The sequence below is a fragment of the Cebus imitator genome, unplaced genomic scaffold (assembly GCF_001604975.1).
Source record: "Cebus imitator isolate Cc_AM_T3 unplaced genomic scaffold, Cebus_imitator-1.0 Scaffold373, whole genome shotgun sequence".
In the NCBI taxonomy this organism is placed as follows: domain Eukaryota; kingdom Metazoa; phylum Chordata; class Mammalia; order Primates; family Cebidae; genus Cebus; species Cebus imitator.
Genome location: NW_016107688.1, coordinates 1014843 through 1042078, shown reverse-complemented (window position 1 = coordinate 1042078; position 27236 = coordinate 1014843). Strand labels below are relative to the sequence as shown.

Here is a 27236-nt window from a genome sequence, read left to right as displayed (position 1 = left end):
AAAGCTCTATCAGGAAACAAATGAACCAGCAAAAACCAAGACTCACACATTTAATACAAATACAGGCAGTTTGCTTCTGTCTAGTGATACCAAGAGGTCTCAGAACTTATGGGAATCTCAGATTATACTGGAGAAAGAGGAAACACAAGAGCTAAACTGGTTTGATAATCCAGGTTTGATGCTCATGGGTTTCAAGCCCTTGGTATTGCTGAAGAAGCACCATTACCTGAGGCTCTCCCTGTTCATGTACCCTGAGGAGTCTCTGGTGATTGGGAGCTCAACCCTCTTCAGTGCTTTACTCATAAAGTGTTTGGAGAAGGAGGTTGTAGCATTGTGCAGATAAACACCCTGCAGGAACATCCCCCCTCATATTTTGTGGCTTTGGTGCCATAGGAAGAGGACTTGGATGACCAGAAAATTCAGATGACTCCTCCAGGCTTCCAGCTGGTCTTTTTACCCTTTGCTGATGTTAAAAGGAAGATGCCCTTTACTGAAAAAGCCATGGCAACACCAGAGCAGGTGGATAAGATGAAGGCTATTATTCCAAAGCTGTGTTTCACATACAGAATTGACAGCTTTGAGAACCTTGTGCTGTAGCAGCACTTTAAGAACCTGGAGGCCTTGGTTTTGGATTCGATGGAGGCTGAACAAGCAGTGAACCTAACATTGCCCAAGGCTGAAGCAATGAATAAAAGACTGAGGTCCCTGGTGAATGAGCTTAAGGAGCTTGTTTACCCACCAGATTACAATCCTGAAGGGAAAGTTACCAAGATAAAACACAATAATAAAGGTTCCAGAAGCAAAAACCAAGGTGGAGTATTCAGAAGAGGAGCTGAAGATCCACATCAGCAAGGGCACACTAGGCAAGTTCACTGTGTCCATGCTGAAAGAGGCCTGCCAGGCATACGTGCTGAAGAGTTGGCTGAAGAAGCAGGAGCTGCTGGAAGCCTTCACTAAGCACTTCTAGGACTGACCAGAGGCTGTGTGTCCAGCTTCCCTTCCACACTATGGCCAGGCTGCCTGGCCTTGTTCTCAGCCAGTTAAAATGTGTTTCTCCTGAGCTAGGAAGAGTCTGCGTGACAGAAGTCGGATGACTCTATGTTTTTGAGGTTTTCTGTTGCCATGGTGATGGTGTAGCCCTCCCACTTTGCTGTTCCTTAGTTTACTGCCGGAATAAATAGCCCTAAGTTGGTACTAAAACAAAACAAAAAAGAAAAGAAAGGAATTTCCAACTCAAAATTTTATATCCAGCCAAACTAAGCTTCATAAGTGAAGGAGAAATAAGATCCTTTTCAGACAGGCAAATGCTGTCTCAATGATTTGCCTAATATGTCAGTAGAGTGTTAAAGTTCTGCCTTACAAGAGCTTCTGAAGGAAACACTAAATATGAAAAGGAAAAAACTGTTACCAGCCATTACAAAAACACACTGAAGTACACAGACTAGTGACACTATGAAGCAACCACATAAACAAGTCTGCAAAATAACCAGCTAACATCATGATGACAGGATGAAATTCACACATAACAATGCTGACTTTAAATGTAAATGGACTACATGCCCCAATTAAGACACAGAATGGTGATCTGGGTAAAGAATCAAGATCCATCTGCATGCTCTCTTCAAGAGAGCCATCTCACATGCAAAGACACACAGAGGCTCAAAATAAAGGGATAGAGGAAAATTTACCAAGTAAGTGGAGAACAGAAGAAAGCAGGGGTTGCAGTCCAAGTTTCTGATAAGTCAGACTGTAAACCAACAGAGATCAAAAAGACCCCAAAAAGGGCATTACATAATGGTAAAGTTTTCAATCCAACAAGAAGAGCTAACTATCTTAAATATATATGCACCCAATACAGGAGCACCCAGATTTATAAAGCAAGTTCTTAGAGACTTTAAAAGAGACTTAGACTACTACACAATAAGAGTGGAAGAATTTAATACCCCACTGACAATTTGGGCAGATCATTGGGAAAGAAAATTAACAAAGATATGCAGGGTCTGAACTCAGCTCTGGATCAAGTTGACCTGATAGATAACTATGGAACTCTCCAACCCAAACAAAAGAATATATATTCTTCTCATCACCACATGGCACTCACTCTAAAATTGATCACATATTCATAAGTAAAACACTCCTCAGCAAATGTAAAATAACTGAAATCCTAAGCAACAATCTCTTGGACCATAGTATTAGAACTCAAAATTAAGAAATTCACACAAAACCATACAATGACACTGAAATTGAACAGCCTGCTCCTGAATGACTTTTGGGTAAATAATGAAATCATTGCAGAAATCAAGCAGTTCTTTGAAACTACTGAGAACAAAGATACAACGTACCAGAATGTCTGGGATGCAGCTAAAGCAGTGTTAAGAGGGAAATTTATGGCACTAAATGCCCACATCAGAAAGCTAGATAGATCTCAAGTTAACAACCTAACACCACAGTTAAAAGAACTAGAGAACCAAGAGCATGCAAACTTGACAGCTAGCAGAAATAGCCAAGATCAGAGCTGAATTCAAGGAGACAGAGACCCAAAAAAACTCTTCAAAAATCAATGAATCCAGAAGCTGCTTTTTAGGAGAAAATTTAATAAAATAGATAGACTGCTAGATAGATTAATGAAGAAGAAAATAGAGAAGATTCAAATAAATGCAATTAGAAATAATATTACCACTCACCCCACAGACATACAAACAACCATCAGAGAATACTATGAACACTTCTATGCACATAAGCTGGAAAATCTAGAAGAAATGGATAAATTCCTGGCACATATGCCTTCCCAAGCCTGAATCAGGAAGAAATTGAATCCCTGAATAGATCAATAGAGAAAACTGAAACTGAGGCAGTATTAAAAAAAAAAAAAAAAAAAAAAAAGCCCAGGACCAGATGGATTCACATCTGTATTATACCAAAGGTGCAAAGAATAGCTGGTACCACTGAAACTATTCCAAAAAATGGAAAAGGAGGGACTCCTCCCTAACTCAAACTCTGAGGTCAGCATCACCCTGATACCAAAACCTGGTAGAGATACAACAACAACAACAACAATAAAACTTTAGGCCAATATCTTGGATGAACATTGATGCAAAAATACTGGCAAACTGAATCCAGCAGCACATCGAATAGCTTATCTACCACAATCAAGTATGCTTCATCTCTAAGATGCACGGCTGGTTCAACATGCACAAAACAATAAATGTGACTCATCACATAAACAGAACTGAAGACAAAAACCACATGATTATCTCAATAGATTTGGAAAAGACCTTTGATAAAATTCAACATCCCTTCATATTAAATACTCCCAATAAACTAGGTATTGAAGGAACATACCTCAAAATAATAAGAGCCATATATGACATAGTGAATGGGCAAAACCTGGAAGCCTTCCCCTTGAAAACTGGCACAAGTCAAGTTTGCCCTCTCTCACCATTCCTATTCAACATAGTATTGGAAGTTCTGGACCTGGCAATGAGGCAAGAGAAAAAAATAAAGTGTACTCAAATAGGGAAAGAGAAAGTCAAACTATTATTTTTTGCAGATGACATGATCCTATGTCTAGAAAACCCCATCACCTCCAAAAGCTTCTTAAGCTAATAAGCAACTTCGGCAATTTCTCAGGATAGAAAATCAATGTGAAAAAATTGCTAACATTCGTATACACCCACAACAGGCAAGCTGAGATCCAAATCACAAATGAACTCCCATTTCACAATCGCCACAAAAAGAATAAAATACCTAGGAAAACAGCTAACAAGAGAAGTGAAGGACCTTTTAAGGAAAACTACAAACCACTGTTCAAAGAAATCAGAGAAGACACAAACAAATGGAAAAACATACCATGCTCATGTATAAAAAGAATCAATATCATGAAAATGGCCATACTGCCCAAAGCAATTTACAGATTCAATTGCTACTCCCGTTAAACTACCATTGACATTTTTCACAGAATTAGAAAAAAATATTTTAAACTTCATAGAACCAGAAAAGAGCCAAAATAACCAATGCAATCCTAAGCAAAAAGAACAAAGCTGGAGGCATCACGTTATCCAATTTCAAACTATACTATAAGGCTACAGTAACCAAAACAGCATGGTAGCAGCACAAGAGCAGACACATAGATCAAATGAACAGAATAGATAACCCAGAAATAAGGCCACACACCTACAACCATCTGATCTTTGACAAACCTCACAAAAACCAGCTATGGGGAAAAGATTCTCTATTTGATAAATGATGCTAGGAGAACTGGTTAGCCATATGCAGAAAATTAAAAGTGTATTATTTCCTTACACTGTACACAAAATCAACTCAAGATGGATTAAAGACTTAAATGTAAACCCCAAAACAAAAGAAACTATAGAAGAGAACCTAGACAATGCCATTAAGGACATAAGCATGGGCAAAGTTTCATGATGAAGATGCTAAAAGCAACTGCAACAAAAGCAAAAATTGACGAATGGGATCTGATCAAACTAAAGCGCTTCTGCACAGCAAAACAAACTATCAACAGAGTGAACACAACCTACAGAGTGGGAGAAAATTTTTTGCACTCTATCCATCTGACAAAGGTCTAATATCCAGCATCTATAAAGAACTTAAATTTATAGGAGAAAACCAAACGATCCCATTAAAAAGTGGGCAAAGAACATGAACAGAGACTTCTCAAAGGAAGACATACATGTGGCCAACAATCATATGAAAAAGAGTTCAACATCACTGACCATTAGAGAAATGCAAATCAAAACCACAATGAAATGCCATCTCATGCCAATCATAAGGGCTACTAAAGAAGTCAAAAAACAAATGCTGGTGAGGTTGTGGGAAAAAGGAACACTTTTACACTGTTAGTGGGAGTGTAAATTAGCTCAACCATTGTGGAAGACAATGTGGTGATTTCCCAAAGACTTAGCAGTAGAAATACCATTTGGCCCAGCAATCCAATTACTGGGTATATACCCAAAGGAATATAAGTCATTCTTTTATAAAGATACATGCATGTGTAACTTCATTGCAGCACTATTCACAATGGCAAAGGCACGGAATCAATCTAAATGCCTGAGATGGTTTGGCTGTGTCCCTTCCCAAATCTTACCTTGAATTGTCATAATCCCCAGATATCAAGGGCAGGGCCAGGTGGAGATAATTGAATCATGGAGGCAGTTTCTGCCATACTGTTCTCATGGTAGTGAAAAAGTCTCAGAAGTTCTGGTGGTTTTATAAATGGCAGTTACCCTGTACAAGCTCTCTTGCCTGCCACTATGTAAGATGTGACTTTGCTCCTCATTCGCCTTCTGTCATAATTGTGAGGCCTCCTCAGCCATGTGGAACTGTGAGTCAATTAAACCTCTTTTCTTTATAAATTACCCAGTCTTGAGTATGTCTTTATTTGCAGTATGAAAACAGATTAATACAATGCCTATCAATGATAGACTGGATAAAGAAGATGTGGTACATATATATCACAGAACAATATGCAGCCTTAAAAAGGAATGGGGTCATGTTATTTGCATGAACATGTATGGAACTGGAGGTCATTATCCTTAGCAAACTAATGCAGAAACCAAAAACCAAATACTGCATGTTCTGACTTAAAAGTGGGAGCTGAATGATGAGAACACATAATCACGAGGGGGAGAACAACACACATGGTGCCTGTTGGGGGATGAGAGGAGGGAGAACATCAGGAAGAATAGCTAATGAATGCTGGGCCTAATACCTGGGTGACAGGATAATCTGTACAGAAAACCATGATGGCACATATTTACATATGTAACAAACCTGCACATCCTGCACATGTACCCCTGAACTTAAAATAAAAGTTATAAATAAATAAAAATTAACTGGAAAAAAAAGATTCTATTTTTTAAAAAGGCAACTAAACTTCCTTTTAACTTTGAAAAAAGAAAATTCTTCTGTCAAAGATTTTAGTTTCTACCTCTCTGTTATACATTCATCATTTACTGGACTGAAAACACATGGGCTTTCTCTTCTGCCCTCTACATGTTATGTTAGTGTTTTTGATCTTTATTCTGCTCTGATAGCTGTGTGATCATATATAAATTTTTAAAAATTCAAGCACTTATTGAGATATTTCTATCTAGTGGGTAGCAATCAAGTTTTAGAAACTTGACATTCTGAATTAACTGTATAACTTCTAAAAAGACTGGGGCCTCTGGTTAGTTCTATGTAGCTAAGAATCACAAAGCAGGTTTGTTTTTATTAAATAAACCAATAGAATACAGAAAACAGGGTGAATGTTGTATTTAGTAAAATTATATTGAATCTGCTTGTAGGTTGGGTGTGTGGTGAACAAAAAGGATTGGTCAGAAGAAAGCTTGTCTTTTTCCTAGGCCATTTATTTTTTTCTTCTTTTCTGAATACACTGTTCAGTCCTTGCTTAAATAATGCCAGTTTCCTTTTGCTCCCAGTCCTGCCTGCCAGAATTTTGTGCCTGGTCAGCAGTCTGCATGTCTGTGTGGCCTATTATGTGAATGTCTGTTCGAAACTCTCTTTTATCTGATTTTATTTCAAATCTTCTGGGATAACTGTGATAAGCTAAAGTAATAAATGTATATGCTACATCAGTTATTTAGAGTTTTTAATCCTGACCCAATCCTCTTTTGTCATTCACTGTGGGTACTATTTCCCTCTGTTCTAGTTTACCACTCCTCCTGGACAGGACTCATATTCAGGTCCTGTGAGATGGTGGGGACAAGTGAGCAGGAGAAGCCCCTACTCCCTCTTTGTTAAACTTCTTGTTTGGGGAAAGATTGATGAGAGTTGAGGGAAGCACATTTGATAAAAACAGGGCAAGGAGCCAACTCTGTTAGCTACAATATTTTTTTAAATCAATTATCCAGCAGGTCAATGAATCTATATTATGAAAAAGATTTGTAAAACACAGAGCCAATGTAAGACCAAGAGAACTGGAAACAGGAAAGCATTGAAAGGATCCCTAATTTTGGACATCTGCCTTTATATTAACACTAACGTAAATCCAACATGATAGACTATTTCTTTTTAAATTTCTAGTGATGTCCAAATATGTTCTAGGTCTGGACAGTGGTTCTTTGATGATTTATGGTTGCATACAATGTAATTGGTAGGAAAAACGGGCATTATTCCTTCCAAACTTCCTTTCAGATGTGGAGCATGAAGGTAAGTGAACAGGAGGGCACAGAGCCACAGTGGCCCTTTGTAGACGGTGTTTCCTCATTGGGTAATGGAAGTACGATTTGTGGAGTGTTGTGGATGCCATGATTCATCAATTGCCCAGGCTCATTGTTTCTGCCCACAATAGACCTGGCAGTGAATTTACGGGAGGCCAAATGGGGACAGCCACCAAAATGAAACAAGCTCCTTTGACTAGGAAGTCTTTCTCATTCTTGTCTTTTGCCTTAATCTTTTTTTCATCTGGACTTCAGGCAGATCACATTAAACTCTAATGTATAGTATTTTGTATCAGAGAAACTAATATAGAACAACAAAACAAAGTGTTCCCATTAAGGCCCAACTATCAACATCTGATAATATTGAAGTCAAAAAGAATTAAAATTTTATCTCATGAGGCAATGGGGTGAGGATCCACTCTATTCTTGGGTAAAAAATAATGTTTTTCTTTTACCCTGATTTCATGTTTTGTCATAATTGATAACCTATAGCTTAATTAAGACTCCTAAATATAAGTGGTTAATCTGAAAATTTCTGAAGGAATCTGAAATCCCTACCATCTGCAGAAATAAATTGTCCTTTTTGGTTGGACATGTGTATAGAAGTTATCTAGGGAGTTATTTTATTCTGTGGATGCTTTCATTTGTTATCTGGTTTAACCTTCAGTAACTCTGGAGAGTTCCCCCATTATACTTTCTATAAATAATGGAATTCTAAAATATTTAAATAGCTCAAGGCCGAAATGCAAATATGTTCAGTTGCCAAAAAATATTTCAGGCCAAAGTTGCCCTGTCCCAGCAGTCAGGCCAACAACCTGTATGTTTGTGGCATTTAAGTTCATGGTTTAGCTTTTGCACTGGCAGCTACTGTTATTACCGTATTAATTTGTCATGCAAATAACCTTTTATAATGAAGTTGGGAAGTGCCCCAAGTCACTTCTTAGTTATAGGATTTAGGATTCTTGGTATAAAGTTTTGGATCCTACTGACAAATGGGCTAGTTCTCAAACTATTTTACTTCTTGCATGGCATTTCATTTGTGTGGAAGGATTATATATTGGTACATACACCAGCAAAAGAGAGCAGTGAGGTTGCAGTGAAAAGCACTCCCTCTTAACAGCAGAAGTTCCCTTCAGAGGAGATAGCTCTCTTATTATATATGAGAAAAAAGGCATGAAAAAGCACTCTATTAGTTCCCTATTATTGCTGTGGTAAATCATCACAAATTTAGTCATTTAAAAAGCATAAATTTATTACCTTACAGTTCTAGAAGTCAAAAGTTTAACAAAAATTTCTCTAGGCCAAAATCAAGATGTCAGCAGGGGCCGGGCATGGTGACTCACGCCTGTAATTCCAGCACTTTGGGAGGCCGAGGTGGGCTGATCACTTGAGGTCAGGAGTTCAAGACCAGCCTGGCCAACAAGGTGAAACCCCATCGTTACTAAAAATATAAAAATTAGCCAGGTGTGGTGACACGCACCTGTAGTCCCAGCTACTTGAGAAGCTGAGGTAGGAGAATTGCTGAGCCCATGAGCTGGAGGTTGTAGTGAGCCAACATCATGTCACTGCACTCCAGCCTGGGTGACCAAACGAGACTTTGTCTCAAAAAAAAAAANAAAAAAAAAAAAAAAAAAAAAAAAAAAAAAAAAAAAAAAAAAAAAAAAAAAAAAAAAAAAAGATGTCAGTAGAATACTGTTTTTCTGGAAACTCTAGGGGATAATCCATTCCCTTGCCTTTTCCAGCTTCTAGAGGTCATCTGTATTTCTTGCCTCTGAGCCCCCTTTAAACTCCAAAGTCAGCAATGACCAACAGCTGGCTGAATTCTGTCTCATCTGCATGACTCACTCACTCTACTGCCTCCTTCTTTCATTTGTAAAGACCCATGGTTTGCAAATATTTTTCTCATTGCATGAGTTGTCTCTTCACTTTGTTCATCATTTCTTTTGCTGTGCAGAAGCTTCTTAATTTGGTGCAATCCCATTTGTCCATTTGTGCTTTTGTTGCTTGAAATTTTGGGGTTACATCCAAAGAATCCTTGTCCAAACCAACATCATGGAGCTTTTCCCCTATGTTTTCTTCTAGTAGTTTTACAGCCTACTTTAAGGTCTCTAATCATTTTGAGTTTTTTTGGGGGGATGGGTATAGTTTAAGGTAAGGTCTAATTTCATTTTCTTCTAAATATGGATAACTGGTTTTCCTAGAATCACTTATTAAATAGAGTGTTTTTTCTTCATTATGAGTTCTTAGCACTTTTGTAAAAAATCAATTGACCATGAGGGCATGAGTTTATTACCGAGCTTTCTGTCCTGTTCCATTGGTTGATGTGTCTGTTTCTATGCCAGTACTATGCTGTTTTAATTATAATCACTTTTATAATATATTTTGAAGCCAGGTAGTATGATGGCTTCAGCTTTGTTCTTTTTGCTCAAGATTACTGTAGTTACCTGGGGTATATTTGGTTCCATAGAATTTTAGAATTGATTTTTCCACTTTTGAAAAATGACCTTGAAATTTTTATAGGGATTGCATTGAATCTGTAGATTATTTTTGGTAGAATGGATATTTTAACAATATTAATTCTTTCAGCACATGAACATGGAATACTTTTCCATTTATTTGTGTTTTCTTCAATTTCATTCACCAGTATTTTATAGTTTTCAGTATATAGGTATTTTTACCTTCTTATTTAAATTTACATCTAAGCTTTTATTTTTTCTGTTGCTATTATAAATGGGATCATTTTCTTAACTTCCTTTTCAGATAGCTCATATAACTGGTAAGGGTTTAATATACAAAATATACAAGAAATCGAAATAACTCAATAGCAAGAAAACAAATAACCCAATTTAAAAGTGGGCAAAGGACCTAAACAAACACTCCTCAAAAGAAATCATCCAAATGGCCAACAAGTTAATTAAAAATAAACTAATCATTGGGAAAACACAATTTAAAACCACAATGAGATATCTATTCATACTTGTTAGAATGGATTTTATCAAAAAGAGGAAAAATAACCACTGGAGATGATATAGAGAAAAGAGAATGCTTGTACACTACTGGTGGTAATGTAAATGATTCAGCCATTATGGAAACCAGTACAGAAGTTTCTCAAAAAACTAAAATTAGAACTGCCATATAATCTAGCAATCCCACTACTGGATATTATAAGCAAAAATGTTAAGTATACCAAAGTGATATCTGCACTCCCATGTTCATTGCAGTGTTATTCACAGTAGCCAAGATATAGAATCAACTTCTCCATCAACAGTTGGATACACAAAATACAGTACAGAAAATGAAATATTACTTATCCTTTTAAAAGATGAAATTCTGTCATTTGAGACAAGATGGATGAATATAGCAGACATTATGCTAGGGAAATAAGCCATACACAGAAAGATAAATACTACATGATCTCATTTATATGTGGAATCCAAAAACAGATTCATCCATATAAGTGTAGAATAGAATGGTAGTTACCAGAGCCTGGGATGGGACGCTTGGGTGGGGAGGAGTGAGAAAATGTGGAGTTACTGTTGAAAGGATACCCAGTTTCAGCTAGACAGGAGGTTTAGTTATCTGTTGCACAGTGGGGTGATCATAGTCAATAATAATGTACTGTGTATTTCAAAATAACCAAGAGATTAAATTTCAAAGGTGTCATAACAATAAATGTCAAGTAAGTGATGAGATATATTTAATAACTCCTTATTATATACATATATGAAAAGATCACATTTTACTCTATAAATGCAATACAATTATCATTATCATTTATCAATTTAAAAATATTATATTGAGCTCCTTGGAATAATCTAGGACAATTTCCCCATTCTAGGGTATTAATTATAACCTAATTATAATGCTGCAAAATCCCTTGTTCTATATAACACATTAACAGGTCTGGGGATAGGACAGGCCTGTCTTTGGAGGTCCATAATGCTACCTACCACTAAAACCTGGCTACAGTAGATGTGTGAACCCCTTAGCTGACTTCTTCAATTTGGAAGTCCCTGGGGAAAATGTAAAAGTGTGCGAAAAGCAAGTATATGCATTGAATATAGAAACTGGGAACTGAACCATTTTAATACTGTTAAAATGGTTGGGGAAATCAATCTGGTAGTATTTGCTTTGCTTGTGATTATAATATTTATTTGTGAAACCCCTTTCATCCTAGAAGGTCAATCAGCATTAGGACAGCATAGATATCAATCTGACCCTCTCAAGCAATCTGGACTTCTAGAGGTCTCTTCACAAAAAGAAGTTTTAGCACTAAAAATGCAGAGAGAAGCATAAAAGGACAGGAACCAGAAGAAAAAAAATCTTACTTTCTCTTTGATTGTATTTTTTTCGTGTCCCTCCAAGTTTAAATAAATCAAGCTCTAGAGGAAAGGTAATATCATGTTTTACTGTTAAAAAATAATTTTTTAGAAAGCTTGACGGATATGTCTATAGTGAAACTGAGCAGACTATGTTGAATAATGGTATATGCATTATAAACACTAAGTACCTGACCAGGCCACTAAATAAGTCAATATCCTTTTGAGAGGTCTATTTTCTATGTGGAACTAACAATTGGAGGATAATGTGGGTTAAGGAAGATGTATGCCAGAAATATATTTTTTTCTCTTAGTGATAACAGTAAGGCTGAGCTCATATTTACAAACATCATTTATTCATTTAAAAATATTTATTGAATACCTACTATTAAGAGTAGTGCTTTGGAGGGGATGTATGGGGATGTGAATACATTAGTGTGAAAAGACAATTTACTTCTATTCTCAATCTTGTTTACAATCTAGCAAAAAATCTCTGGAACTAATGTGTGATCTTGAATGTGGGGTGATATCTTATAAATGTCTTTGGCAGGCTGGGTGCGGTGGTTCACGCCTGCAATTTCAGCACTTTGGGAGGTCAAGGAGGAAAGATTGCTTGAGTCCAGGAGTTTGAGACCAGCCTGGGCAACATAGTAAGACCCTAACAAAATTTCTCTGAAAAATGTGCCCAGAATGGTGGCGCACACCTGTAGTACCAGCTGCTCAGGAGGCTAAGGCAAGAGGATTGCTCGAGCCCAGGATTCCACAGTTATAGTGAACTGTGATCACTACTACACTCCAGCCTGGGTGACAGAGAGAGCCCGTTTCTAAAAATAACTAAATAAAAAGAAAAAAATTTATTTCATCTAGTTTGAAACCAATTTCTGATTTCATCTATTTGATCCATACAAAATCAAGAGGTTTCTAAAACAGATTTACTTCCTTTTTTTCAGGATTTTAAAAAGCTAAAATAATGCTGCTTCAAATACAGGTATCTTTTGTTTTTTCTACCAATTTTTAGGAGGCTTTTTAGGAAATCCAAATGTATTTGATAGAGATAAAGGTGATTTCTATCTATTTCATTCTGTGGTGGTGTGAAAGTCTTTTTTTTTTTTTTAATTTAGGCAAAAATCTCTAAAACCTTTAAATAGGATAGTCTGTCAGGCTTAGCAGATTTTAAGTTGGTTAAAAAAATTGAGCATGCATAAATCAATGAGATAAAGTTGGTGATAGACAAGGAATTATTGTTGTTATATCTTTAGAAGGAGGAAAGTAGTAGAGTCAAAAACAACATAACAGAGAAGTTGCATCACTGTCAGATTTCTACCTATTTGGGTGATGGTGGTATGAGATAGGATTGGCTGTATATAGGAAGGGAGATGAAATTATGTCTGAAACGTCTACAACCTTCAGTGCTGTGGAGTGGAGTCAAATCCCTACAATCCTTGTACTCAGGAGCAAGACGGAAGAAGACACTGGTGTGTATTACGATTTCTACCTGAGTTATCCAAAGCTAAAAAGTTAATAAAAATCACTCTTTATTTTCTGTTAGAAGAGTCCAAGTTTTTCTGGTAATTCCCCAGAAACAAAAATATTATCTGGCACATTCACATTTTACTGGGATGATTGTAAATCAGCTTCTGAAATTCTGAAGAGTTTATTATTTTAGATATAATTTTCAATTATTTTGTGTAAGTGAAGACACATATGCAAATGGTGCTTTTTTTTTTTTTTTAGATCTGATGCCTCAGAAATATAAAAGGCTTCCATAAATGGAGTCAATAACTCCCTTACCAGCCAATACCCCTATCTGCTTGATCTGCAAGATAAATTTTCTCTGGCTGAAACTTATGTAGACATACATGGGAACAGAATAACATTTACACATCAATTAATACAATTATAAAATAACTTGAGAGTTATTCTAGCTACACAATTTTACTTGTTTGCATCTTCTATTTTTAATTAAAGTTTCAGCAAATGCACAAATCTCTTTTCTAAATGTCTCACCTACCTCCTCTGGTGTTCAGAGAAGCACTTTGAACTGTATACACACACACACACACAGAGGCATTGTTCAAAGTGAGATACATGCACACACATACACACACCTTTGCACACTTCTATGTTCTAGGACTTCAGTACTTCCTCTACATGAATTTTGTTTTCCTAAGTTTTTAAGCATTAAGAGGGTTTATCCTTAGTTTTATTATTCTTATCAGCATTAGGATGTATCTTGCAAATAATAAAATACACAGATTATACAATTAATTCAATTTTAACTAAACTTGGTCTCTCTAGATATCAACCCCCAAGCATATTGCAGCTTCCTATGATAGGATTCCTTTTGGTAGGGGGATATATTAACTCATGTTTAATTAAGAGAAATCACCTTTGCAAATTCCAATTGTTTTTGTAATCAGAGGCAAACTAAATTAATTCAGAATCTTTTGTTCCTCAATAACCCCAAGGCATATTGCATTTAGAAAAAATGTGTGAATATGATTTGATAGTGCATCTCATTTTGTCCTATCTACTACCTATCCAATAATTATTCAGTTACAAATCAACAGACAAATGGGAAACAGGAAATATTGAGCTACAGCGTTGAAATAGAAACACCATGCTGTAGTCACCAGAACTGGTGCGATGTGTAGGCACTATAATAAAATGCTTTACACATTGTTTTCATATGAAGAATAAAAACTTTTCACAGAACAATTAAAAATTGCTTTAAGATAACTCTAAAATCTTACTAGAATTTTCAGATGCAGGAAAATAATTCTTTGTGTTTCCTGATACCAACTGTGAGTGTGTTTCCTCTGACTCTGTGTTACTGAATTTCCACTCTATGGTTGAGCTGTTGTGATCATTATTAAATCATTCATCACTGATTTAAAAGAATCATGAAGCAATGCTTTAACCTGAAATGGAGATAGTGTTACCTTCCCTATTTATGAAGATACATAGGATTAATCAACTTCAAACATCTTAAATAAATTGTACGTTTGTGAAGGCAGAAAGAAGATAACATTCATTAAAAATAAATGCCAGTTCATTATACACAGTGTCATTTACAAGGCTCTGACGCTGGAAAAGCTGGCTACTCCTTGATCATGTTTTTTTTAGAAAACTAATAGTGGAATCTTGCAGGAATGTTAAGCAGAAGCAGGACGATGAGTCTAGTCTTTTCTGTGAGTGAAATTGACAGGAACTACATTTACTCCCTTTAATAATAAATGGACCTATCACACTTCAGCTTTCCAGGCAAACTCATTTTTTTGTTTATTAAAAGGTTTAGGTTTCACACTGACACAAGAACAGAAAACCAAACACCGCATGTTCTCACTCATAAGTGGGTGTTGAACAATGAGAACACACAGGCACAGGGTGGGGAACATCACATACTGGGACCTGGGGGATGGGGGGCTAGAAGAGGAAGAGCAGCAGGAGGGGGCATTGGGGAGGGATAACATTAGGAGAAATATCTAATGTAGATGATGGGGCGATGGATGCAGTAAACCACCACCATGGCACGTGTATATCTATGCAACAAACCTGCACGATCTGCATGTGTGCCCCAGAACTTAAAGTATAATGAATAAATTTAAAAAAATGGTTTAGGTTTTACTCTGCTCAACTCTTCCTACAGACATTTGCCTCTTCAACTACTTACTAGGCTAAATGTGCTGGACCCTGAGTCCTGTTTCTTAATCATCTCTGGATCCTTGTTCTTGCCAGAGTCATCTCCAGCATGGACCTCATGAAGATCTTGAGGCTACTGGAGCCAAAGTACAAGAAGAAGACGCGGTGAGAAGTCCTCCATTCAGCTCCATCAGTGAGCCAGGCTGACTCATGCTGGCGACTTTGTTATCTACTATCATTACTGACAGAAAAACCACGTAATTCTACCTATTGTCTTTTGGTTTTGGTAAATGGGAATCTTGAAGAAAACCAGAAAAGGTCAGACAGACATTATGAAAATTTAAAAGTCCTGAAATTTGCAGATGAAATGTCATATTATGTTTAGCACATTTATGAAATTTTCCCTATACATTTTACTGTCACAGGACACCAAACAAAATCTAAAATAAAAGGGTATGTTATACTAAAGCATTTAGGGTAGATGTGGGGTTTGAGTGGAATTTAAAAAAAATTTTGACTTTTATTTTAGATTCAGGGGGTATATGTGCAGGTTTGTTGAATGAGTATATTTCATGATGTTGAGGTTTGGGGTATGAATGATCCCATCACACAGGTAGTGAGGATAGCAACAAATAGGTAGATTTTCAGCTCTTGCTCACCTCTCTCTCTGGTATTCCTCTAGTGTTTATTGTTTCCAATGAATGGTAGAATGACTTATTTTCCTTTGGATATATACCCAGTAATGTCATTGCTGGGTCAAATGGTAGTTCTAAGTTCTGTGAGATATTTCCAAACTGCTTTCCATAGAAGGTGATCTAATTTATATTCCATCCAGCAGGGTATAAATGTTCCTTTTTCTTTGCAGCCTCACCAGCATCTGTTGTTTTTTGACTTCTTAATCATGGCCATTGTGACTAGGGTAAGATGTATCTCATTGTTGTTTTGGTTTGCATTTCTCTGATGAATAATGATATTGTGCATTTTTTTCATGTATTTGTTGGCTGCTTATTAGTCGTCTTTTGAAAAGTGTGCAAATCCTTTGCCCACTTTTTAATGGGGTTATTAGTTTTTCACTTGTTGAATTATTTTTTTCTTGTTGAGTTGAATAAGTTTGCTATAGATTCTGGATATTAGACCTTTGTTAAATGCATAGTGTGCTAATATTTTCTCTCACTCTGTAGGTTGTCTGTTTACTCTCTCAATAGTATCTTTTGTTGTGCAGAAGCTCTTTAGTTTAAGTAGGTCCCATTTGCAAATTTTTGTTTTTGTTACAATTGCTTTTGGAAACTTAGTTATAAATTCTTTGCTAAAGCCAATGTCCAGAATGGTGTTTCCTAGGTTTTCTTCTAAGATTTTTATAGGTTAAGGTCTTACATATAAAATGTTTAATCAATTTTCAGTTAATTTTTGTACATGTGAAAGGTAGGGGTCCCCCCCTCAATTTTTTTGTAGTTTCAGTAAAACTAGTATCAGCTCTTCTTTGTACATCTTGTAGAACCTGGCTGTGAATTCATTTGGGGATTTTCTGGTTGGTAGGTTTTCTACTACTGATTCAATTTTGGAATTGGAAATTGGTCTGTTCAGCATTATAATTTCTTCCTGATTCAATCTTGGGAGGTTGTGTGTTTCCAGGAATTGATCCATTTCCTCTGGATTTTCTGGTTTGTGTGCATAAAGGTGTTCAGAATGGTCTTTGATGAGCTTTTGTACATTTCTGTGGGATTGATTGTAATGTCACCTTTGTCATTTCTGATTTTGCCTGTTAGGACTGTCTTTCTTTTTTCCTTTGTTAATCTAGCTAGTGGTCTATCAATCTTGTTTATTATTTGAAAGAATCAACTTTTGGTTTTGCTTATCTGTTGTATGGAGTTGTGCATCTTAATTTTGTTCCATTCTACTAGCTTTGGGGTTACTTTATTCTTGTACTTGTGTGATGTTAGATCATTCATTTGAGATCTTTCTAACTTCTTGATGTAGGTTTTTTGTACTAAAAACTTTCCTCTTAACACTGCTTTTGTGGCATCTCAAAGATTTTGGTATGTTGTGTCTGTGTTTTCATTTATTTCAAATAATTTTTGATTTCTGCCTTAATGTTATTGTTTACCCAAAAGTCATTCAGGAGCAAGTTGTTTAATTTCCATGTAATTGTGTAGTTTTGAAAGATTTTCTTGGTATTGATCGCTACTTTTATCCTACTGTGGTACAAAAAAGTAATTGGTATGTTAAGTTTTTTTTAATTTATTGAGACTTCCCTTATGGCCGAGCATGTGGTCTATTATGGAGTATGCTTTGAGTGTAGATGAGAAAAATGTGTATTATGTGATTGATGGGTGAAATTTTCTGTAGATCTCTCTTAAGTCCAATTGGTCAAGTGTCAAGTTTAAGTCCAGAATTTCTTTGCCAGTTTTGTGCCTCAGTGATCTGTCTAATGCTGATGGTGGGGTATTGAAGTCCCTTGCTATGATTGTTTGTCTAAGTCTTTTCATAGGTCTAGAAGTATTTGTTTTATAAATCTGGGTGCTCCAATATTGGGTGCATATATATTTAGGATAGTTAAGCCATCTTGTTGAATTGAATTCTTTATCATTATGTAATAATGTTTTAGGCGATATAAGAATAGCAACCCCTGCTCTTTTTGGTTTTCATTTTGCATTATAGATCTTTCTCCAACCCTTTACTTTGAGCCTATCAGTGTTCTTACATGTGAAATGGGTCTCTTGAATACAGAAGACAGATGGGTTTTCTTTTTTATCCACCTGGCCACTCTGCGCCTTTTAAATGGGATGTTTAGCCAGTTTACATTCAAGGTCAATATTGATATGTAAAGTTTTGATCCTATTGTGAAGTTGTTCACTGTTTGTAGTTTCTATATATTAGTAGCTTTATAGAGTCTGTGTGATATGTACCTAAGTGTGTTTTTTTTGTTATAGTAGGTATTGTTCTTTTGTTTCTATATTTAGAACTTCCTTAGGGATTTCGTATAATGCTGGTAAAGTGATAATGAATTTTCTTAGTGATGGCTTTTCTGGAAAATATTTTATTTCTCTCTCACTTATGAAGCTTAATTTGGTGGGATATAAAATTCTTGGTTGGAATTTTCTAAGAATGCTGAAAATAGGCCTCCAATCTCTTCTGACTTACATATTTTTTACTGAGAAGTCTGCTGTTAGCCTGATGGGCTTCTCTTTGTACATGGTCTGATTTTTCTATTTTTTTAGCTGCCTTTAAGATTTTTTTTATCATTGACTTTAGACAGTATGGTGACGATATACCTTGATGATACTTGCTTTGTATAGTATCTCACAGATGTTCTCTGGATTTCTTATGCCTGGATGTCTGCCCATCTTGCCAAGTTAAGGAAATTTTATTGAATTATTCCCTCAAATATATTTTCCTGGTTTTTCTTCTCTCTCAGAAATTCAGATAATTTATAGGTTGATCACTTTACATAATCTCATATTTCTTGAAGGGCTTGTTCATTAAATTTATTTATTTTTCTATTTTTGGCTGACTGGGTTAGAGACTAGTCTTTGAGCTCTGAAATTCTTTCTTCTGTGTGGTCTAGTCTATTGATAAAATTTTCATTTATATTTTGAAATTTCTTAAGTTTTTCAATTCCAAAAGCTCTGATTGATTTATTTTAAAGATATGTTATCTGTTCCTTCATTTTCTGGGTTGCTTTAGAAGTTTCTTGGTTTTGATTTCAATCTTGTCTTGGATCTCATTTGAGTGTCCTTACAATCCAGGCTTTGAACTATTTATGTCATTTCTGAATTTCCATTTTGATTAGGGAGGATTGCTGGAGGGCTAGCTTGATTCTTTGGTGTCATCACATTCAGATTTTTCAGGATGCCATAATTCTTGTGTTCCATCTCCTCTGGAGAGAGTGGCACTTCTAAATTTTGTAACTGTTTTTTTTTTCTTCCTTTGTATTTGTATTTATTTATTTATTTTTTCTTTTCCCCTGTTTCCTGGGAGATGCGACTGTAGAAAATGGTGGGTAGAGTCTTCAGGCTTTCTTCCAAGCACTTCTGTCAGCCGGTCTTATATTAGGCTGTGTATTTCAACCTAGAGGCCAATAGATGGCGCTTACGGGTAAGCGTTCGCTGCAAATGGGTCTAATATTTGATTATTATTTATTGAGAGAAGCTCTGTCTGTCTCCTCAAGCAATAGGCTGATCTGTGGAGTGTATAGAGTAGTGTGAGCTTTTTGCTCATCCCTGTAGGGAGGGTCCGAGGTGGGTGGGACTGGACCAGGCAGGCCTGCTTGCAAGTCTACCAATGGCAGGCACAAGATTCACTGCTGAAGGGATGTCCAATGGGAAGGCACTAAGCACTGAGAGTTGTGCCTATGCATAAAACTGGGAATCCTCTTCTGCCGGAAGTGCTCTGCATTGGTGGTGGGGAGGTAAACTCCTAATCCTGGGCTTGGAACATAGAGGACCCCGCTGCACCACAGTCTCTGCACGGGAAGGATTGGCAGCTCAGGCTGCTGATCCAGCTGTCCAAGTGCCTAGGCTTGGAGTGGAGAGGGCTCTGCTGCTCAGTGGAAGTTTTAAGCTTTATTTTTGACAGGTTTTTGGAAATATAGCTACTTTTATAAAGTATATGCATGTACTTTCATAGTTGCACTATGCTGTGAGAGTGAACATACATTCAAAAGTCAGAAAAAAATGATAATAGAGATAATATAAAGCAAAAGGATTTAATTTAGCTTTAGAAAAATTTAAGGCAAATTATGTTAATTGGGCCCTTATAATGTGCAGGAGTCTATATTAAGTATGTTTACATGTATTATCTTATTATTCAGTCCCTTGGTTAATGCTATTTACCATTTATATCAACCCTTGAGTTTACTATTACAACTCAGATTTAATCCTAGTACACTTCTGCTACATAAAGAGAAAAGTCTGGATTTTTGTTTCTTAGTAGAAGAAAACAGTAATAATTAAATATGAATCATAGATCCTGCATAAGTGGTCACCAAAAAGTCTATAGAAAATGTGCCAGGTGACTTTTAGCCCTGGTAAAAAATGAAAACAAAACCAGAAAATATTGGTTTCTGAAAGCATATCTAGAAATTTTTTATGTTCTATCATGACTCTTAGATCCCTTTCATTTCTGCCTTTCAGAGACTACTTTGAGATCCTTGAGCTTGAAATATACGTACCGACAATAGAATTCTGGCTTCTCCTTTGATGCATGCTTTTGCTTTTTTAGTAACTAGAACACAATGGTTATTTCTTCATTTTGTTCCTTTTCCACTTTATTTCAAAGTTAATTTGAAGCATATGTGGTAATTATTTTTTCCCCCTCTTTCTTTCTCTCTTTCATTTTGGGATGATAGGTGAAAGGAATACCTTACAAGAGTCTGGTTTAGGCACTAATAGCTCTAATGAATTAAAAAGCTTGTATTTATATAAAGAGAGGTGGTTAGAGTTTTTAAATGACTTTTCTTTTAAATAGATAGCTCTATCTATCTATATCTATCTATCTAGTTAACAAACAATAAAATAAATTTAGCCTTGCTAATCTTGCCTTCATGTTATCATTCTTATTTAATTTGTCAAAAATCATAAAATAATAGAACTTAAATATCCTATTAATATGATGTAGCTGTTTATGTCATACCATTTTTTTGCAATATTTCTGATTTTGTTATCTCTTACTTTTCATGCCCATTTAGAATTTATCCTTTGCTAAGCTCTGTTTTGTCTTGTAGAATAAGCCAACTTCAGGGACGTCTATACCTGGTTTGCTTATGGTATTTTTTTCTTTACAGAGTTTCTTATCTTTTGTGGTATTGACATGTGACATCATTCTGAGGTCCAGCTACTTCCAATTAATCTTTTCAGTGTGACTGAAATGCTGGCGGTCAAACATTAGGACACAGAAGAACCAAGTGGGAAGCTTGTTAAAACTCTGAGTATCTGGATCCCCAATTCAAGAGATTCTGGTGCATTAGGTCTGGCATTTTTCACAACACTTCAGATCATTCTGATTCAGGTTGCTGAGGTTGACACACTAAAAAACTTCTGCATAAGGCAATAACTCGTGACTCTGAAGCCTACATTTTCTTGAAGAACTGTTTAAGTTCTGCACTATGTAACAAAGATATCTATTATTATGTTATCTATCAACCAAGTTGACTATTACTATATAATAAACCTCCACAAACTTAGCAGCTTGAAACAACCCCAATACTTTATTTTGATTATGAATCCTTAATTTAGAAAGTGCTTGATGGGATGTCTCATCCCCATCCTTGTGGTGTCCGCAGGGGTGGTTTGACTGAGGCTAGATAGTTACGTCCAACATGCTCATTCACTCGCATGTTTGGCAAGTTGGAACTGGCTGCTGGCTGGGAGCTCAGCCAGGAGTGTTAGTTTCTTTCTTCATGAGATTATCCATGGAGCTGCTCGTTTGGGCTTTCCCACAGCATGGTGGCTGAGTTCCAAGAGTGGGTGGTCCATGTCAAACGAGAAGCTTCTAGTCTCTTAAGATCTGGCTCCCCAAATGGACATAGTAACATTTCCTCTGTATGCCATTTGTCAAAGCAATCACAAAGCTCTAACAGATTCAAAGAGTAGATATAAACTACTACTGTCTCAATGGGAAAAGTGTCAAAAAATTTTTGGCTATTTATTATAGTAACCTAGTTGTTTCAGACTATGATCATCACTAAAAGGGAATTTAGAGGTAATCTAGTCTGTTGGTTTCTAAATTAATGTGAGTAACGACCCACGCGGGTGTAAAGAGAAAGCATTAGAATTGGATTATTTTTTTAATTGGTATTTTTGTATATTATCATACAATAAAATGGATTTTTTGGCATATGTTTTACAGTTCTATGAATTTTAATATGTGTATATATTTGTGTAGCCATATTACAACTAGACTCCAGACACTTTTACCACCTCAAAGAACTGTCTCAGGTAATCTTTTATAATTATATTCTCACCCCACTTATAACCTCTGGCAAATACTGATTAATTTTATGTAACAATAGTTTTATCTTTTCTAGAATGTCAAAAAAAAGTGGAACAAAATGTATGTTGTATTTTCAGACCGGATCCTCACAATGTTATTGCATATATCAATAGATTGCAATAGTTAAAATTTTTTTTCTTTTTTTACTACTGAGTAGCATTGTATTGTGTGAACATACCAGTTGGCTTATCTCTTCACCTGACAAAAGACATCTAGGTGGTTTCTAGCTTCCAGCTGTCACAAATAAAGCTGCTACGAACATACATGTATAAAACTTTATTATATTTTATTCCATGCTTTTAAATTTCATACTTGTGATCTGTCGTCTAAAATGTGCATAATATATCGGTGTAGCTCATATATGTAAACGTAAATGTTTATAATTTACATACAACCATGTGAGAGTACTTATTAACTGAATGTTTCTTAATGTTAATTATTAGAAATTGTATTGCTAATGGTTGAAGCTGGGTCATGGATATATGGGGCTTCATTATACTGTATTTCCTACTCTTGTTTTAAAATTTAAAAAATATAATTTTATTTTAAAGTTTGTAGACCTCTACTAGTCTACCATATTCATGTGATAGAGACTTGAGGATAATAACAGGAGCAGTTAGCAGAGAGACTTGTGAGCTGTTAGCAGAAAGACACACAGGTCTTTTGCCTCTTTCCAGTGTGTCATGCTGCCAACCCGGTAATTTAGGTGAAATAACAAATTACATAAAAATTTCAAGTTAGCTATATGTATTCTTTACATTTTAGCATTTGCTCTCCACATATTTGGAAGAATTGATGGATAATTTAAAAAAATCATGTTATGAGAGCAAATCAAGGTCAGTAACACTGCTCATGTTTAATCTGTAAGGCTATTTTTCCCCTGGCACACTTGACATATAAACTGCAGAGAAGGCAAATTACTAGGCTTGTGAGAAATGGAAGTGAGGACTTCCATTTCTTTGCCTGGTGTGTAAAGAGATCCTATGTTCTCTTAGCCTTTTGTTACTAATGTCAGCTAACAGGAAAGCACTGTGTAAAGACTTTAGCACAGGTACAATTCTACAACATTGATGCAAAGCAATTTACTTTGTCAGAAACCATTACATACCAGGCTCCTATCTCTTTATTGATACAGCTTTTTGGTTTGGGCTGGGAAATTGTTTATTTACTATTTACTGTTACTTATGTGTCTATTATTTTTCCTTGTAAAATGAAAATTAAACCACCCAGACCAGCTTAGTTTGGCTAAAACGTGCCAAAGAACAGAGTAATTTCCTTTCCACACTCTTAGACCTTGATAGCCCATTTTGATAAAAGAAAAAGACTTTGAGACTAGGTATATAAAGGTGTACTTAAACCAGTAAAGGATCCCAGATTTGCAACAAATGACTATAGTTCATTACAATTCAGCATGTCTCAGCTATTTAAGTTCTTATTTATTTACTCTATTTTCCTAGCTACAGTACAAGGAAAGCATTGTATTTTCAACAAATAATGTATAATTAATTAGCATTTCCAAAAGCATAGTACCCTTCGCATCTAATTGTCTTCTCCCTACCCAGACAGCAGGTACTAATGAGATCAGGTTTTTGTCTTGGAGCAATCAGTGCCTGTTATTTGGTAATTATGGAGTGCTTAGGGAGTGGAACTCAATTTCTCTGGGTTCATCCATTTAAAATCAACCTTGTTACTATGGAATGGATAGAAGTATTTTACATGGGAAATCTTATTTAACAAAGTTAGAGAAAAGAGACTTTTGCTCTAAGGAAATTTTAATATGTACTGCCTAAGATAACTTAATAATTCTGAATTAAATAGAATATAGAATTCAGTAGAGATGTTGATCACATTTTTGAGCAGGGCTTGATCTGCCATTGTGATAAATACATAAGGCCTTACTCAAGCAAATTTAAATAAATAAAGTTCATTTTCTTGGACTAGATTTTTAAGAATACACACACCCACCCCACTTGTTACTCTTATGGTAAGATCGATTTTATTTATGCCTTTATGGTCTCAGCCTTCTTGGTATTTCCAATGATCTATTGTTCTTTTAAGTTAGGAAATGAGTCTAAGGTAACATAGGTTACCTTAGTATCTCTTCAGGCAATTTTGAACATGATTATCAGAGATGAGCAGAGGAGGGTGTAGAGTCTGTGACTTGATGATTAGGGGAGGAGGAGGCCTGAGCCAGGAGCAAGTATTGTAATATTAGAGTGAGGCACTTGTTATCACTCACCTTCAGGGATGCTATCGATGTGGCATGTAAACTACGTTTGTGTGTTTTCATGGCATGGCTGCTGCTGTGCCCTTCCTTTCCTCTCTCCAAACCTCTCTATAACTAGTGGGGTTGCCTGAAGCTGACGAGCAGTTAGGGGCCATAAGCCAGAGGGCAGGGCCACTCTGCCCTCTCTAGCAGCACCACAGAGGGACCAAACTCTGTCACCCTATACTCTACAACAATACAATTTCCAAGCCTGGTTGCACTAAGGATTACCAGGGGAGCCTCTCACAGGTAGCTGTTTGGAACACATTTCATGCCCGGTCAATGCAGATCTCCAGAAGCTGAGACTCAGGAATATTTGAAAACATCGCTGGGTAATTTTGATTGTCAGTCAGGTTTAGGGGCCATTGTTTCACTCAGTAGGTTTGGCTGGTTTAAATATAGCTATGCATGAAGATGACAAACACACACACATGCACAGACACAAATTTTCATAATCATTCAAGTCAGTAGTTCATCTAAACTAGTGAATCTTGTCTCATTATAGCACCTGGGCACTTTTGGAAACAGATTATGGAGATCAGAGACAACAAAAACATTTTCAATATTTTCAGTTTTTCCATAGTAGCTTAATTGAACACACATAATTTATTATGGATTTGCCCCAACCATTTGTTGAATCTATAGTAAAAGATAGTTTTGATCTTCACTTAAATATGTGTAGTAAAACAGAATAGTTCATGGGAATCATAAGATCACTCAGCTTGATAAAGTCTGTCTATTACTCTAGTAAAAAAAAAGTCTACTTTCTAACACGTACTTCAAAGTTTCCTTAAATTTTGTTAAGACTAAACTTGTGAATGGTTTCATTCATTGGAAGAGATAGTGTAAGGCAATGGGTGGGGTCCATGGACTTGTTCCTAAGCTTAAATCTTTGCTTTCTTTGCTAAGAGACTTCAAGAAAATCACAATTTCCTTTCTTGCCTGCCCACTCCCTTGCAATTGAGATGATTGATCAAGATTATCTCTAAAGTTTTTCTGGGTTCTACATTCTCTGATATGACAATTTTCACTTAAGTATTGTGTTGACCCTGTCCTGCTGGTTTTACCATTTAGATAGAGTGACATGACACCTACAGGAGAAAGTAAATGACATGTGGCATCAGATGCCAATGGTAGTGCAGTACAGAACAGAAGTTGCTCAGATCACAAGGTGGATTAAAGAGTGGTAGATACAGAGTTTGTGGTAGAGTTAGGATGGGTCAGAGCCATATAGAACCAGCTCTAAATGGATGAACAAGAGTGGAGAGGACAATCAGGCTAAGTAGAAAGCATGGAAATTGTAATATACATGTGTTAGGTTTATGCTTCCATCTCCCATGAAGACTGGCTAAATTTCCTCCTCTGCATTTCCAAAGTATGTTGTGTTTGTCATTGTTAGAGCATTCACCATTTGTGTGTGTGTCTATGTGTGGGAGGGAGTATTTTTTCCTCTTACACTGCAGAATCACATTACATTCACATTTATGTTGCCAAGGCCCAGCAGATATCTTGCATCCAGTAGGTTGGGTACCTAATAAATATCTGGATAAGAGGAACAATGAGAATGTGTTGTGGCATGCCACTCAAAGTCCCCATACAGGACCAAGTACTTATTCTCTCAGCTATTGAGAATATTGTGGTTGATAGTTTGCAGCTCAGTCACTTCCACAAAATTACTCTCAGCTGAAGAAAGCTATCCAACCCAACATCATGTCCTCTATCCTGGAAGAGTCCATATCCAATGGCTGGTCAGTGCAGGAGTAAAAAATCTCAATCTCCTTCCCCCAAAGTGAATAATTTTGAAGGAGTATCACAGCTCAAGTGCTGTCTTTGTAAAGATGGCATAGCAGTCCTAATCCTATTTCCTCTACTCCCTCCAGGTGTTGGTTCATGCAAGGGCATATGACATTAAGTTTCTCGTATGCAACTTTCCACCTGTGAGCTTGTTTCTCATGGAATCCAATCGAAGACATCTGGTGTGGGAGTTTGATTTTGCATACTGTAGAGAATAAGGTTGGAATGACACTGTCTTGAGCCCAAATGACACTTTTCTGAAATTAGAAGGCCTTGCCCTTAGTCACCTGTCAGAAAATTTTTGCCCTAAATACACAAATCTCCAGAGATTATAAGGGTAGAAGGTACTTCTACATTTGAGCTGTATAAGAGAAAGTGGCCATCTTGAAGTGGAAAGGTAGATTTGTGCCAGGTTATGGAGGGCTTTCTTAATCACTCTGTTTTAATCTTCTCAAAGCAACATTCTTCTTTTGGTTGAAATCCAAGAGCCTTAGTATGATGCTAGGTTTTACAACAAATTACACAAAAATGTCATTCTATAAAGACTATATTTGAGTTTGCTATCAGTCTTCAACTTTATAACATCATTGAACTATATCCTGTGAGTTTTTCTGTTCAGTGTTACAGGCAATTTATCTGTATTAAACATTATGATATCAAGGAAGAAACATTTATGGTTTCCCTTGCTTTTGTATATAGTCATCTGCTACATAATGACATATTTGTCAATAACGGACTGAATATATGACAACGGTCCCATAAGATTTTAATGGAGCCAAAAAAGTCCTATTGCCTAGTGACACTGCAGTTGTCATAACCGCATAATGTAATTGCTTATTGTTTTAACAAATGTTTTAAACACTGTACACTTAGGCTACAGTGTTTATAAAGTCTTCAGTAGTGTATAGTAATGTCCCAGGCCTTCACATTCACTCACCACCCACCCACTGACCCACCCAGCACAACTTCCAGTCCTGCATGCTCGATTCATGCTAAGTGCTCTGTACAGATGTACCATTTTAAATCTTTTTTTTTTTTTTTTTT

At 36.2% G+C, this 27236-nt stretch overlaps 1 protein-coding gene and 1 pseudogene across 2 annotated transcripts in view; one reads left to right on the top strand and one right to left on the bottom strand.

The window, feature by feature from the left end:
• Positions 1 to 967, top strand: part of LOC108288424 — a 4094-nt pseudogene extending 3127 nt beyond the window's left edge.
• Positions 1 to 27236, bottom strand: part of NKAIN3 (sodium/potassium transporting ATPase interacting 3) — a 652954-nt gene that overhangs the window by 95545 nt on the left and 530173 nt on the right. The window lies entirely within an intron of this gene.